General features: G+C 38.1%; 1 long non-coding RNA gene across 1 annotated transcript; it reads left to right on the top strand.

The window, feature by feature from the left end:
- Positions 1 to 794: 794 nt before the first annotated feature.
- On the top strand, positions 795 to 13,469 carry LOC121475573. Its single transcript, XR_005983784.1, has 4 exons — positions 795 to 922; positions 12,210 to 12,406; positions 12,768 to 12,894; positions 13,421 to 13,469. It is a non-coding gene; the product is annotated as an uncharacterized LOC121475573 (long non-coding RNA).
- The last annotated feature ends 3,468 nt before the right edge of the window (positions 13,470 to 16,937 follow it).

Below are 16,937 nucleotides of genomic sequence, written 5' to 3'. Positions count from 1 at the left end.
CTCAGGCATCTCTTGATGAGAACAGGTGAAAAGATTCTTAGTGGTTGAAGAAACCCTAAAATGTAACCTTTAGAAATCCCCCATTCACTTCAGCCAAGCTTCAGAGTGTGTTCACTTAGCCTTGATCATTACACAATACTCAGACCCATAGCAATGCAACACATGGCTAGTTTTCTTCTACCTAGGGTGACTGGTTAGTGTCCAAGGAGTTGGCTCATGAGGCTGCAAGGGGAGTCAGCTCGATTCTCTCTTACTATCAAAAAATGTAGACCTAGTTGCAGCCTCTTGGAAGTTTTTAAGGGAGACTCCGTGAGGGTGTGTGGGTAGATCAATGAATCTACAACTACTCAATAACAGAAAAACAACTCAAACACCACGAGGATTATCAATAATAGGTCACTGGAATTATATCATTTTAACAACTAGGTACGAAGTAGACACAGTGTTTATGGATCCTGATAGTCTTACACAACTGTCTTAAAACCACTGTGCTGATTTTTTGGAGTGTTTTATAAAACTGGCCTATGAATTTCTTATCAAGCAAGTTGAAGAGCAATCTAAAAAAAGATAAATGAAAAAAAATCTTTCTAAAGTACAGTATTCATTGTGAATATCATGAATTAATGTTCAAATTGTATTTTATGTTCTTTGTAGCATACCTTCCTGTAACACCAAGATGCAAAAGCCAAAAACTGTATTTCCCAGACTTCTTTGTAGCTCTATGTTCAGATGTTATTTATATTGTCCAGCTGGAACATTTCAGTCAGGGAAAGGAAAGGAGGCTCAAGGCATTTGGTTACTTAGCAGCAGTGTTAGCAGAGGTCATGGGTGCCGTGAAGCAGGGTAAAGAACACTCTCTCAGTGAGATACTCTTCTGTCAGACTATCATGGAGCAGTCAGAAGTACTGGAAACTTCCTTAATGTGAGTAGTTTTGGAGCCTAAAAGGAGCACTGCTTCCTTTAGGATGATGGTTCAACACTAAGTCTTGGGGGTGGGGGGGGTTTCCTCATGTTAATCTTATCTAAAACCTAGATCTGTAACCCATCCATGGGTTCTGTAAATTTGTATTTTCCTATGATAAAGTACTTCCTGTTTAAAAAAAGCTAGAGTGGATTCTATTCTCTGCAACTGAATTTGGTCAAAAAAAAATATATATATATATATAATCCTACATTCCAGAGTACCTGGGTGGCTCAGTCATTTAAGTGTCTGCCTTTGGCTCAGGTCAAGATCCAGATCCAGGGGTCCTGGGACCCTCCCCCTCTCCAGAGGGGTCAGGCTCCCTGCTCAGCAGGGAGTCTGCTTCTCCTTCTCTCTCTCCCCACTGCTCACATGGGCTCAAGCTCTCTCTCTCAAATAAAGAAAAATCTTTGTAAAAAATCCTACATTCAGATTAAAATTACTAACCCATTCTTTTTAACACTTCCTCTTTTGTTTCTAGCATCTTACACATTGGTGAAGAAGCGGCCTTTTCTATTCAGCTACTGCTTGGGCTAATTGGGGAATCAATTTGTAATAGTCTCCTGGGATTAGGTAAAGTAATGTCCTGCCTAAACTGGTAATCTGGTCATTAAATCAATGTACAAAGTTTTCACGTATGTAGACTTCAGTTTCTCCTCCAATTTTGACTTTTACTTATCTTTTTTTTTTGAAGAACCGTATTTAAGGTCAGAGCACATGAAAATTTTTTAAAAAGGGTGTTGCAGAATATATAATGAGTTGGAAAAATGTTCTTCATAGAATCGGTCCTTATAAAAAGCAAGCTACCAGATATATATGTAGAAGGATTCCATTTCTTAAAAAAAATGTTTATATATTTATCAAAGAGACTGAAAAATAAAACAAAATATTATTAATGCTGGAATATCATTAGGTGGTGGGATTATGAGTGGTTTTATTCGGCCCATTTTGCCCTAATAATAATGCTTCTGATACAAAAATACTGCCGATAAAAGGTGAACCAATGTTTTAAGTTGTCTTTAGTGCAGTAGTCACAGATGTGTTTAATCTATTTTATATTCAATATGAAGTGACTGAATGGAAGCATTCCCAGCTATTGCCAACAGGGCAATGTTTAATGGTGTTACTTAGGAAGAGACAAGGCACTAAAAAAACAGGGACTCCATTTTTCAGTTCAGATCTGAGTGGGAAGAGTCATTCCACCAAAAAGGCTTGAAAAATAACCTTTCAGTATCATTATCTGAATACAGAATGCAATTATCAGTGAGAACAAAAAGAAAGGCTTTGGACCCCACAGATGAGAGGATGGGCCAAAAAGCCTTATATGGCTTTATATAGCTTTTCTGTATGAATGAGCTTGTATAGTCCAATACTAAAGACAAATTTTGAAAAAGTGAATAATAAAAGGTTTGAACTTAATATGGAACCTCAAGGGAAGACAAGCATCATAGTACATCAGTGGACTGCCTGAGAATCTGCACTTGAACACAAGAATATGATCAAAAAGCACACCAACAAGGATTAGATCAAGTGAGAGAAAATTCTCATGTTTCATCTGGTTGTCCTTTTCCACTTGTTTCTGAAAGGGAAAACTAGACAGTGTCAGAGTCCAAGGCTTTTCTGTCTCTGATGTTGTATACACAGTTTTAGAGTAAATAGTGTTTCAAATTCTTCTAACAGTCATCCCCCAAAAAACTATTTTGAGATTTTCATGGAGTTTCAAGATGAATATCTGTCTTAGCATTTTCTACATACAAATAACTGGAATGATTAGTCATATTCTATCAGAGGCAAAATTCTGCTATTCTTACTATGCAAAATGAGACAAGAGTAACCATTCCAAACGCTGTTATAAGAAGGGTTATTTTTGTCTAGGTGTGTTATGTATTACAAGTGTATTAATTCAAGCACATTATGTTTTCTGGTACTCTGTGATCCATGAAGTTTATTTTGAGGCAATTGGTCAAGAGAAGACAGAGGGATGTTAACAATGGGAACTAATACACAAAGGTACTGAAATATTGAGCCAAAAATTACAAATTTCATGGTCTTTCTAGCTAAGTTAGTCAACCATACTTTTGTCACAGAAAGTAGAGGTTGCCATAAAAATTGAAAACAATCCAATAATATAGATAGAAAAGGTCTGACAAGAACTAGAACAATATTTCCTCTCATTTACTGTTAGGGTGGACTGCTTTGTGGAAAAGTGATAAATTTTGGTAGGAAGTGTGGAAGGTTTCAAAACTTTGAGGGACTATGGCTTTGTAAGTATACTTTTTTTTTTTTTTTTTGAATTTCTCCCACAAGGAAGATTTAGTACCTGGAACTTTGGAACTTCCTGAGACTTTGGGGGCATCTCTTCTTAGGGTTGCTTGCTCTTAGAAGTCCCTTTCAGCTCTAATGAGTTTGAGGGCACAGGGGGATCCCAAAAAAGAAACTAAGAGTTGGCTTCATAGAAAAGGAATTTATTCCTTTTTATGTAGGTTATACAGTGAAGGTTATGAGGGTATAAAGGAGGCAGAGATTCAAGGTACCCTCTCTTACCTAGAAATAATAAAGAACAAATAATTGAAGATTCTTTCAAATGATATTTATCAAAAACCTGAATGAGGCTGAATAGGCATCGAGGACTGAGAAGTGCCCAACAGAGCTGCCCAAATCTAGCTTCTCACTTATAGTCCCATATAAAGTGTCACCAAGCATTACTTCGTTCTAAGTGGTTTTCTCCTTCGGGTCTCTCACCATGTTTTCAGGATATGGACGCATTCCCAAATGTGATCCTATGCTTACCACGCCATGTGAATGTGTACCTCTTGTGTGTCAACAACTTGGAAGTTGACAAAAACTTTGAGCACACTGTCAACCCACAAAGCTAGGTTTGAAGACATAAGTGACTCACAATTTTAGGGAAATATTTTATCACCTTATTTCAACGACTGACACTGAGGAGATCATGAATAATTTGGGATACCACTCCAGGAGACAGAGACATCTACGTTCAGAAAGCCTGAAACAATAATGGCAAAGTACCAGGTAACTTCTAGAATAGCAATAACAGTAATAAAAACAACAGCAAAGGTTACAACACCAATACTAATCATATCAATCCCCTTCAGGAGCGAGTCTACTGCCCACTGCAATAGTATTTTGGTTTTCTCATGAAACACCTCAGTAAATCTAATCCATTTCCTTCAGGATAAAAGAATTTGCTCTTTTCAAATTACCCACTCATACTGTCCCTTCAAAAGTCCATACAGTTTTCCTTGATATCTGCTTGATACTTTCTTGATATGCTAATTGAGTCCTAAGCTTTTTTGCCTGCAGAAACTCTGAAAAATGAAAAGATATTCCTGTGGTACTAGTGTTCTTACAGCTACGTCACTCTGATTTTTGTCCCCATGAGAGCTTTCCAGACTAGGCATTTCACAGAACTCCGGTGGAGCAAAACATCATGAGTTATAAACTTCTGACTCTTCCTTACCTTCCCTTTTCTCATACATTTTACGCTTACGCCTCTCTTCACATTAGTCTTCCTCTGTTTAGTGCGTTCTGTAGCTCTCATATTTGTCTATCAGTAGCTTTCTAAAACATTCTCACATCTTACCGCTCTGTAGCCCCCACATGACTACCTGGAAAGTGGCACCTCCCCAAATTTCTACTTAAGAATGCCTGCCTCTTTCCTCTTATTGTCCCATCTCTCGATCCCCTATACCCTCCTCTCCCTCCAGTTCACTAGTGCTTTCTTGCTCCATGTCTCCCCCCTCTCTTCATTGCTACTTTGTTCCCTGTGCTAAGCGTAACCCACTCCCAGTCAGCTAGGCCTTTCCTGATGGAACTTTCTGAAGATGACTGTGGTCTCAGTCCTGAGTTGTCTGGGGACTGCTGAGCTGGATGGGACTGGTCAAGGCCTTGATGGTGACAACCAAATCAAGTTTCCCTCTATAAGGTGTGATGAAACTTGAGACTGATTTTGGTGCATGGGCTCGTAAGAATGTAACAGGGAAACAACTAGTTAAGCCAACCTCAAATGATGGACAGAAAAGCACAAGTGAGAAGGACAGCATTCCCTTGATAAGTTACGGAGGAATCACCCCCAGACAGATAATGTAATAAAATATAGACAGGAAGGGGGCATCAGAAGGGGGGACTAGACTATGCAGAGGGTGGCCATGTCTGTTATCTGATGAATCCAATCAGGGAGAGAGGCAAATAAGGTGCTTGTCACCTTGGTGAGGGACACTAACAAATATAGACTCAGGCAGTGGGAGATCAGTGAAGGGGAAGATTGGCATGAGGAACTGCAGCTCAGTGAGGTAGTGAGCACTTGCCAATGCTGCGGATATACGTATCATCTCATTTTGTCCGCAAATATCCCCCTACTAGGCAGAGGCTAGTACTAGCTGCATTTTACAGAGGGGAGTCCTGAGGTTTAAAGAGGTTGTTAAAGAAGTATTGTGACCAACCTACAGTTGGTGGAAATGGGACTCAAACCCAGGCGGTCTGACTCTAGAGTCCGTGCTTTTAGGCACTACCATGTTGTATGCAACAGTGCTGATTGCGCTAAGTCTATCTGAAGGAGAATAAAAGTGGTTGAAGGGAGAGCAGTACAATATGAGCAGAGCAGTGGGTAGTACTGTTTTCTCTGCCTTTCTGACCATTGGTGGGTATTTGTTTAAGCACAAAGATTGACAGAGACATGTGGTGAGAAAACCACTCCCCCAGAAGTTATAGAGAAGCCATTCCTCCACTGATAATGTAATACATTTTTTTGGGCCTTCCCCCCTCCCCCCATATACCATGGGGATTGGTTTTATTACTTAAATGAGGCATTATGTTTGTGTAGCCTTCAGTTACTTCATTAAGATGATTTTAAAGCTGTGCATGTAGGATTTTCAGTCACACTTTCTAATCACAAAAAGAAAGAAAAATTGGAAATTGTTCAGATAGAAAAAAATGTCAGAACAGACTACCCAGCATGGCCTTTCAGCTATGTGCTTGGCATTATCTTTATGGATTATATTATAACTGTGAATATATCACTGCATTTCTAAAACTATCTTTTAAGTGTGAACTCTTTCCCTCCTTTCCCCTTTCATTTACAAAGAAAATAGTATGGTGTGTTAGTATAGGACGGATAGAAGAGACTTGTCCTTATACCAAATTGGCAAGCAGAACAAGAGACTGGAGGATGAATGATAACATCTTTTTCTTTTTTCCAAGTGCTATACGTCTGATGTGTTTTTTTCTTAATCTCTCAAATTTGCTCTGTTGCTTCGTTGGCAAATTCTTGTTAACAAAACTACCCAAGTGGGGAATAGGATTAACAGGAAGGAGAATTGATGGGTCTTCTTTAATTATCGTCAGAGAAAAAATGAGTGTACACACAGTTCTGGAATGATTCCTTTCTAAATAATTCTAACCATAATCAGTTAACTCCTTCTGGTTGAATGACATTCATTTAGTAATTCACCAAATATTAATTGTGTGACTCACAGCACTAGATACTATAAGAATATGAAGATGAATATGATTTAGCTTTTGTGCGAGGGGAGATAGGAACCTGGTAGGAAAGAGAAAGAGAAAGCCTCACAGATGCAGGGGATAAGAGTGAAATGTCAATTGGGATGAATGAAGAATTACAAGAAAGTGCTATGGATTTGGAACATGGTATGACATGGTGCAATATGATATTATGAGAGAAAAAGTAAGGCCTTACGGGAGAACTAATTTTTAGAGCAGGATTTTGAAGAGTGCGTGGAATTTGGATACGAGTTATGTCTAGGTTTAGGCAATAGTGTGAGCCAGAAGGTCCTTGGTACTTTTTGAGGCTATTTAGTTTGGTCTGAGAATCCAGTGCGGAAAGAATAAGAGGCAAATATGAGATGAGATCTGATGGGATAAGACCCTAACATTTCTTGGACCTGGAAGTGCAGGAAGATAATCCACTCTCTAAAGTAGACAACCCAAAGCTAAGGCAGTTTACATGATAGTGCAAGTGACAACATCAGAATGCTGGTTTCCCCTACCGCCTTGCCAGGAAGACTTCATCAGCTTAAACATTTATTGCTAGAATTTTGTTTTTCAGGAACGTTGTCTAATGACAGCAACAGTGGTTATAGAAAGTACTTTGAGCTGTGATTAGTATTTATTTCCATCCCGATCATTTAGCAAATGTCACCATCTACCTCAGCATCTTTTCATTATTATCAGTAGGATGAATTAGTCTGTGATTCTAAAATACACAGGAACACTCAGCCACCAAATGGGAAGATTGCTGATGCTGTGGAACTGGGTTCAGAATATCCAAACATCCAACTCTGGTCGCTCAAAAGACAGAAGAAAACTAGCACAGAACTAAAACATCTGGTGGATGCCTAAAGCTTGACATTTAGGATCACGGGTAATGTGAACTAGAAGAGGCCTTACAGATAGTCCCAGTCCGATGGTACACAGCCTTCATTGACCCTTATCTATTCAGTCAAAGGTCTACTAAGGTCGGAAAGAGAGACACAGACCTATTTCTAATATTTCAAAGGCTAGTAGAAATTAAGCATTTATCTTCATATGCCCCATAGAATCACCAAAATAGCAGTCATCCTATCTTTTTTTGTGTACGGTTTTTCCTACTGCTTTCAATATATATATTCTATTAAAAAATCATCAATGAATAAAAGTAGGAAAGTGAATTACTCACGGCAATTTGATAAACCAAATATTTCCAAATAAAGTCCATGGGAATAAAGAAAATAAGTTACTGGATTGAATATGCCAGAGCTCCATTAAATCAAATTGTCAAATGATATAAATAGAGAAGCAGACTAAAATAAATAGAGACACCTGTCAAAGATCATATGGCCAGTTAGTAACTTACGTGGCATAAGAACCCAGATCTTTTCTTTTTTTTAATTTGTTTTTAGATTATTTATTTATTTATTCATGAGAGACACATAGAGAGAGGCAGAGACACAGGCTGAGGGAGAAGCAGGCTCCATGCAAGGAGCCTGATGTGGGACTCGATCCCGGAGTCCAGGATCACTCCCTGGGCCAAAGGCAGGTGCTGAACCTCTGAGCCACCCAGGGATCGCAAGAACCCAGATCTTATACATGCCAAATCAATGTTCTTTCTGCAACAGCACCATACTAGCTGGACTTCACAAAAAGACCCCAGAGTGTTGGGGCTCCTGGGTGGCTCAGTGGTTGAGCATCTGCCTTTGGCTCAGGTCATAATTCCAGGGTCCTGGGATCGAGTTCCCCTTCAGGCTTTTCACAGGAGCCTGCTTCGTCCTCTGCCTATGTCTCTGCCTCTCTGTGTTTCTCTCATGAATAAATAAATAAAATCTCAAAAATAAATCCCAGAGTGTAACAGGACAGTTTAGGTCCAGAGACCATCTTCTAAAACCTAAGATGATCTCAGCTAATTCTTTTTGATTTTTAGAGAATCACACTCATCAAAACTGCATGATAATGAGAGACATGAAATAATATATTTGACTTATTGTTACCTTGAAACAAAGTCTTCAAAGTGCCTGACATGTCTAAAGAGTTTGGTTAATGTGCTATTTACTTTCCAACATACCACTGATACTCACAGGGGAAGCGGTTTTACCCATTTGGCAACTATTAAAGCAGAGGCCCAACAATGCTGTCAACGGTGAGGCTGGGACTGGATCACTGGACTCCTCTAACTTCATTCTCAATCTATATTTTGTTTTTTGTTTTTTTTTTTGGAAATCAGTTTCATCAGTTTGACTGCAAGCTGTTCTTGGGCATGACGGGACAGTTGAAGGAAGAGAGAGATGAGAGACATGAGAAAATTATAAAGCTATGTAAGGATTTTCAAAATGCTGTACTTTGCTTTGATAGCTTTCCTCCATCAACTTGAATAATTAAGAATTGCCTGTGAAACACTCACCAATTCCCAGAGGACTTTTATTAATTCATTATCAGCCAAAGGTGTTGGGAACCATAATGTGCCATATCAACTCTGATGAATATTAAGAGAGAAGGGTAATGTATATCCCAGTTAGTGCTGGCTTCATTGGAACTGACTGAGGAGGTCTGTGCCCTTTACTCTTATTGTTATTCTGATCTGAATGTCACTAGGAGAGTCTAGTTCACATCAATAGGTGGCTATGAATTCTAACTCCTGTCAATTCCAATAAGGGTTTCAGATAGGGACCACATACTACTTATCTCTACTGGAATGAAAATATGGATTTTTCCCTTATTATTTTCCCTTATAATTTCCCTTATTATTTTGACGCCTCCCTTTAATCTTCTGCGTCATCCTATGTATGTACTTGTGCAGCAGGTAGGTATACATGTTAGGAAAGGCTGAGGAATAGTTTGGACCTGGATATAGGCTAAGGGAATTGTACTCATGGCCCTTAATAACTATTGCTACTTTCAGATACAGTAACTCTGTTATGCATTTATATCTGTCTGAAAATTGACCAGCATCTACAGAACTAGACGATCAAAGAATGATTAAGTGTCAGAAGGTGAGAATATCATTCTGATGGAATCTTCAAAATTAAAATAAGCAACACCTGAAACTAATATAACACTATACATTAAGTGCACTGGAATTTAAAATGAAAAATATTAAGATAAACAAGGAGCCTTTATAAAAGAAAATATATGTAGTAATCCCAATATATTTTAAGATGACATAACTAGGAATATAACATAAGAAGATGCCATTAAATTATATATTTCTGAAAGAAGCACAAGGCAGATTTTCTGGAGGAGGAAGGACTACTGACCTTTAAAATATGTTCAAACGGTAACAATCTATAGTTTGATGTCATCCACTCTGCCGATTAAAACCTCATAAAGAGGAGAAACAATCCCAACTTCAATTTATTTTTTTTAAAAACTCAGTCTTTAAAATAGTAATTAGAACTTATATGTATTTGGGTTGCTTAGTACATTTCCAAATGCACAACATACATTATAGAGACACGTATCTGGTCTCCATCACAATACCTAAATACATAAATTTTCACCAGCATGAGAAGTAGTATCTGTTATTGTGGTCAATGAGCAGGAATTAGGAATTTTAAAGTGTGAGTAACTATGTGTGGATTGCCTGTGCTGCACTCAAGAGGTATATTAGTTACAATAACATATTTTGGAAAGGTAAGTATTTACTAAGAAGCAATGGCTATACATGAGAACAAGGTTTTCTTTTTCTTTCTTTCCTTTTTTTTTTTTTTTTTTTTTTTTTGAGAACAAGGTTTTCTAAAACAACTCCCAGCTAGCTTTGCCATTAAGCACATCATCTCATAGACAAGGAAATTCTGACTCTTCTTTTTCATTTAAAAACTCACCAAACTGCCCCAGACAAGTTAAGGGCTAGCTATCAGAATCAAGGTATTTATTTCAACTCTAGGATCCTATCTATCCCCTTTAACAGCTGCTTTGTTCTAAGAAAAAGTTAAGCTTTCTTAGGCTAATGTAATTTTTATTAACGTGATTTTTCTTCTTCTTGGCAAAAGCATCAAGAGACCCAAAGCAGCACCATTAGTATACTTACTTGCACTGGCAACATAGTTTCAATTTTAATAATTAATATCTACTCAGCTAGATTGTAAAACCCAACTAAAACCAAGGATGTAATATGGTTTCTTTATTGATGTCCTAAAAAACAAATTTAAATAAAATGAATAGTGCTTTCTTGGGCAAAAGTCAAGAAAATATATAACTGAGAATGGGCTTGCTTGAAACTAGTAATAAAGTGTAGCATGATAAATAACATAGGTTGATACGTGTACTAGTGCTTCATCAACCTAAGGGATTAAGAGTTTGGGCCTGGGAGTTAGATGAACTGTGTTCAATCACATTTCCAATATTTATAAGCTACTTGACTTTGGTCAGATTACATCACTTCACCAACCCTCCATTTCCACACCTATAAAGTGGGAGTAATGATAGGATCTAACACACAGAATTGAGAAAATTATATGTGATGAGATATATGAAGTACTTAGCATTGCATTTAATCTGAAGTACTCCTTAAATATTACATTGTCAGTGATATTTGCTTATTTACATACAGATCACATATTCTAAACAAGTGAGCAGTGAAGAAAAGTTCAAAGTGGTTAATAACTTAAGGTTCTGGAAATGTTAAAATCATTTAGATAAGAACTGCAAGGTTTTACGTGGATACGTGCAAAACCAGCTCAGGTTTTTAAAGCACCTATAGACACACACGTGCACAAAATAACTAACTATGAAATCTACAAACGAGAACATCATATTATGTAGACTGTGTTCAGTTATTAGGTAATTTCCTTTGAAAGTACTCTACTCCCAGCGCCAGACAGCAACAGAGCTTCTCTCGCACACATAAACACCAAGGCCAAAGTCTCTGGGCATGATCAGTCTGCAAAAACCTTGTTTTCCAACAGATGATACTAAGATGGCCTCCAAATTGAAGAGCTGATATTAAATATCTGCAGCACATTCCATAAAAATATAAGAACTCAGGCCCAGAAAGTCATTGATGGTGCCTATAAATATTTGTCTTTGGCTATAACTCCCCCTACTTGGAAACACATTAAAACTTTTTAATGGGTAGTCAGCTGATGTGTCCACCTACCATTACACTTTGGGGAGTGTAACTTGACCAAGAAAGAACAGTACTAATAAGAGGATTGTTGTGTGATGCCTGCAAACTCCTAAGAACAGATCTAAGTAACTAGAAGGTAGATGCAAAAAAAGAAATAGCCTTTTGGATTAGTTTCCATGTACATGGTGGTAGTTTGAGGCAAAGGGCAGTAATTTCATAGAGGAGAGGCAAGTGAGAGAAAGCAACAACAATCATTTGCAACAATAATTCTCCTCCTTCCCTTCCTAAAATAGTAGAGCATGGTCTTCCTGACTTGATGTTTTATGACAGACCTCAGGGATTATGTCATTTTACTTTTTTGGGGTGGGGGTGGGTGAGGGGAGTTTCTAAAAAGCCTATCTTTTGTTCCTTTGCAGAAATAACTCATGCTCTTGAACAAAATCAAACATCGCCCATCCTGCTATAAAGTAAATACTGACGTAAGACAAAAAGGCAGTATCTGGAGACTCTAAATGCCTCATACTTTGATTAAAAATGCTTTTGTCAATTACAGATTGATTTTGTAGCTCATTACAGTGATGGATGTCGGGGCTGGCGGAGGTGGTATTTTACCACTTGGCCTGAGGGTGTACTCTGTTAGGAGAGGATGGTAAAATTACAATTATTTTCCAGCACTCATCTGTGTGTCTACACTGACCCAATGGGTACTACTGGGAGAATCTGAAAGAACGGCATCGTGTGGAATGGCCAAAAGAACAGTACGTCAGCCCGTCTAGAAGGAAAACATTTTAAACAAATATTTCCCAACAACCTGCTGAGATTCCTGCTGCATGATAAGTAATACTGAACCACATCAACTGGATTTTGAAGTAAGCCAGAGTGTTTAACAGAGCCTTCAGCAAAGAATATGCAAATGTCTCTGTGTGTATAACCATGAATATTAAAACTATATATATTTTATGTAATATGTGTAGGTACATTCATCCATACATATAGAAACAAATGTCCCTTTTTCTCTCCTTAAATATCAGAGGTTGTTAGGAGCTGTGGGGAAATTAGAGGATATGGGGAAGAACTGCAGGGGAAGAAATCAATATTCTGTAGTGACTGAAAAATGAAAAAAGGAAATTCATCTCACTTTGTAATACATTCACATCATGCTCTGAGGTGACCCATATTTCTGGAGTCACTGTGTGGTTTCTTACTCTGATATCCCTGGTTTGTTCACAGGGCATCCTCTGCTGGCGACCTGTGCACAGCTGCATCTCTAGAATAGCTTCATGTCCAAGGCGGTAATATCCGTCAGGTATTAAACATGCAAAGCTTGTATGTTGCATACCTCCCACCTGCTGCAAAGGTACAGTGACTTGGTGTCCAGTTAAAATTTTAAGACAATCCATACTCAGCATTAGGGAAGAAGATATTATATAAGCTTGATATCGGCAAGACTTGGGATTAGGGAAAGAAAAAAATCATTTCAAATTGAAGATTAGGAGGCTTGGTTACACTATGACTCCAGCGATATTGGTCATACATCTATACAATTGCTTTTTGTAATAGTTCACCATGAACACAAACCTATTTATGGCCTACTGTCATGGTGATGTATCTCTTTTCTCCGAGTTGTTTAGAATCCCAATACTGTGAAAAGGAATCGTGGTGACAAAAAAAATAATACTTCATATAATGAAATGTCAAGAAATTTAAGTTAAAGTAAGGTAACGAGACATAGGTTTGAGGTATAAAACCTGATCTATGCTTATAATCCAAGCAGAAATGGACAGTGGAGCATCATTAGAACATCTGGATCATTTTAGAAACTGATTATGTTTGCCATCAAGGACCAGGTTGAAATCTCATTTTTCTTACCTATTTTATTATAGCGCTGGTAAAGAAATAGAAGGAGCAGGTGCTCACAACATCTGAAAAAAGGTATGATCTCAGTACTAAAGCTCTTTAAAAAAAAAAAAAAAGCAGACTGTACACTAACTAAAATAGACTTTGGAACATCCAAGCTATAAAAAACAAACAAAACTTATTGAGATTTGTAGGATTAACCAGAATTCTAATACTTACAAAGAGATTTCAGGTAGCCTCTTTTTGCCCCCAGGGGCCAAAATTGATGTAGAAAGGATGCGATACAAGTAGTCTTTGTCATAAACAATCCCAGACAAGTCCTGCTGATGAGATAAAAATTCAGAGGAAAAAAAAAAAAAAAACACTGTCAGCAGAAGAAAGTGCTTAGGGAAGCAATGATGGCAGCCATCCTAATGGTCCAACGGCCTTTGGCTTCAAGTGTTGCATAGTGTCTGCCCCATAGGTAAAGATGATTTTAAGTATTACTTGTAGGCAGGAAGCAGATATCATTTAGGGAAAAAAAAAGAAGAAGAAGAGGAATACTTTTCTGAGTGTTACACATATAGAAGAAAAAGGCTTTCATTCAACTCCTAGGTTGCTAAAGCCAACAGTCTATCTACCCTTTCTACAGAGAAGGAAGGAAACACGAGTGTAGACACTGGTGACATTGTACAGTATCTGTTCTTCCACATACTGGCCAGACCATTTGAAGATCCCCTTGCCTCCTCTCTCTTTGGCGAACCTTCCCATTACATTCCTACCATACTTTGGCCCACCTCTCTCCCAGGGCTCAGCTTCTAAACAATGGAAAGTATGGGTTCCAGTGCATCAGGAGTTCAGAGAGAATACACGAGTTCTTCTGCTCACTCAAGCTTTAGACTTGGCTATAGGTAAGGCTTTGAGGACTCTGTAAGTGGCTTTGTAGCAAGAGAACATGAGAACATACCAAATGGATAAATCCGAGTTGGCCTTTCTATTTCTCACATGGTCATAATATCAAAAGATAACCCAGGACACCATTTTCAACTCATGTCCTAGTATCTAGGAAACTATCCATTACTTGACTCTATTATAGTATCTATCATGCCACATTTATTTTCTGTTTACTGATCTCTCTCCATTCTCCATGAGCTCTGTGAAAATACTCTATTTTTGGTTTTGTACTTACAACAACTAATATATTACCTGAGTCACAGGAAATGTATGATAAATGTTAAATTCATGAATTAATATCTATTTGAATGTCAATCCCTAACTTTAACACTTAAGTATTCATATAATCAACTAAACCAGGAATTCACAACTTACTTAAAGCATATATATTCTTAATTTTAGGTTTTCAAGGGGTGCCTGGGTGGCTCAGTTGGTTAAGTGTCTGCCATGATCGAAGGGTCCTGGGATCGAGTGCCTCATCCTCAGGCTTCCTGCTCAGCAAGGAGTCTGCTTCTCCCTTTCTCTCTGCTCCCACCCCCACTAGTGCGCTTGCTCTCTCTCTCTCTCTCTCTCTCTCTCTCTCTCAAATAAATAAAATCTTTATAAAAATATTTTCCAGACATCATAAGACATGCAATATAAAGAAAAATTAGAAATAAATTTAAAGAACATAGAAATGATGTTGATAATGATGGCACGAATGCAAAAACAGCAGCCAAAATTATGTAAAATGGTACATGGTAGCACAGACATGAGTTGGCGGAAACCAAGTTTGTAGTGGAAAATGACAATTCTAAAACTCCTGCTATTCTTATATTATACACAAATCTAAGACAATTGCCTCAGGACCAGATTTACGGCTCACTAAACTAAGCCTGTCACAAAACGTCCTCAGCAATAGTCCTTCCAGTTGCAGTAATGGCTGCACAGGTAATGAAAAGACTCCGATTAGAGTTGAATACACCTGTGTAATTACTATATACCATAAGCTCAAACAAACTATTTTGCTTCCCCTGTATGTGCCCTAAAGCCTGACTCAGAAGACAAGTTGAGAACCCTTGCAAGTGAATGGCAATTCTCTACCCAATAAAATGCCTACTTGTCAGTAACACTGAGTATTCGTTGGGTAATTTCAAACTTGAAGACAATCTGACCTCACCTGACAGAAGAATTTGATTATACGAACTACCCCACTAAATATACCAACAAAGAGTGAGGGAGTCCACAGTTATACTGCGTTAGGGATCTAGAAAGGTGTTAGGGATCTCATTGAATGGCATTTAAAAAATATGACAGACTGATCAAAAGATTAGCCAAACCCAATGTACAAATTTACACTCATGTACTAGGATTTGTCATTTGCCTCCACTTTGACAATCGAGTCCAACTCTAGCATACTATCAATTCAGAAGGAAAACGGAAAATACGACTCACACTAGCTGACCATGATCAAATAGCGACAACTCAGTGTGAACACCCTATATGCTTACGTGGACAGTATAAATGTAGCACAGAGAGTGGAGTCTGGCATCAGAACACTGGCTTTCACCACCTACACGTTACGAGGTGTCGTGAAAAATTACCATTTTCCACCTCAGTGTTGGCATCTGTAAAACAGGGAAAAAAGTCACCTTCTCACAAGGTTATTCCGTGCCTCAAGCAATGTTTGCCTTGTTGGTGACGGGCTGAGGACAGCATGGTGGGGGCTCCTCCAGTGCAAGCAATAAGGAGGTAAGATAAACTTCACAAATATAAGGAACTGGAAAACCTAATAAATTTAACTAAAAGTCATTCTCCTCTTCATTCTAACCATGTGCTTGGCAATACTCAACAAAGCACCCCCCGCCCAAGATACTCCTGTCTCAGGGGCAGAAGATTCCAACCTCCTTCTCTCAGTACAACACTGAAGCCTTATGGTAAGAATATGCTAAGAATTAAAATGAATTAGACAAAGGAAATACATATGCCTGTTAATTTATCGCATTAACATATTTGGGTGTAAAACCATAGATATTTGTAGAAAGATAGAATAATTTCAGCATCGATCTCATTTAGACATGCACGATCCCTTTCCTAGGGGTTATCCCCCAGCTATCCCTCAACTGCTGTACGCTCATCTTTGGCTTTAGTTTCTCTCACTGCCAACTCTAGGTGCAAACATCTACTTCTTGGGTTACAGAGACATAAAGAGGATAGATACAGCAATGTTGTCTCTGTGTATTATTTTCCACCTCTACGATGCAACGTACTGATATGCAGAGTACGTTTTAAGTTATAAATAACAAAGGCAAAATACGACTACATTCTCTCCATGGAACTCATGGCAGAAATAAGGGCACCTCCATTTATTTTGCCTAATACTCTCCTCTCCCATCATTGCCTTGTTAATTATTCTCAAGATCACTTACTTTTTACTTGGTATTTTTTAAGTTGATGAGATCATTAAATTTATCAGCTATCCAAGTACATTCGAAGTTTATTAAGACTCCATGCTGCCTTTGAACTGGAAATAGAGGAGGAAAAGAACTCACTTTTAAAGAAATTAAAGTAATAAAGCAAAATGGGTACCACTTTATTTTAAGTACCCATTAACTGGAGCATAAGAGATAG

Source organism: Vulpes lagopus, chromosome 1 (genome assembly GCF_018345385.1).
Source record: "Vulpes lagopus strain Blue_001 chromosome 1, ASM1834538v1, whole genome shotgun sequence".
Classification (NCBI taxonomy): Eukaryota; Metazoa; Chordata; class Mammalia; order Carnivora; family Canidae; genus Vulpes; species Vulpes lagopus.
The sequence above is the reverse complement of the archived record's forward strand: the minus strand, read 5'-3'. Positions and strand labels throughout refer to the sequence as shown.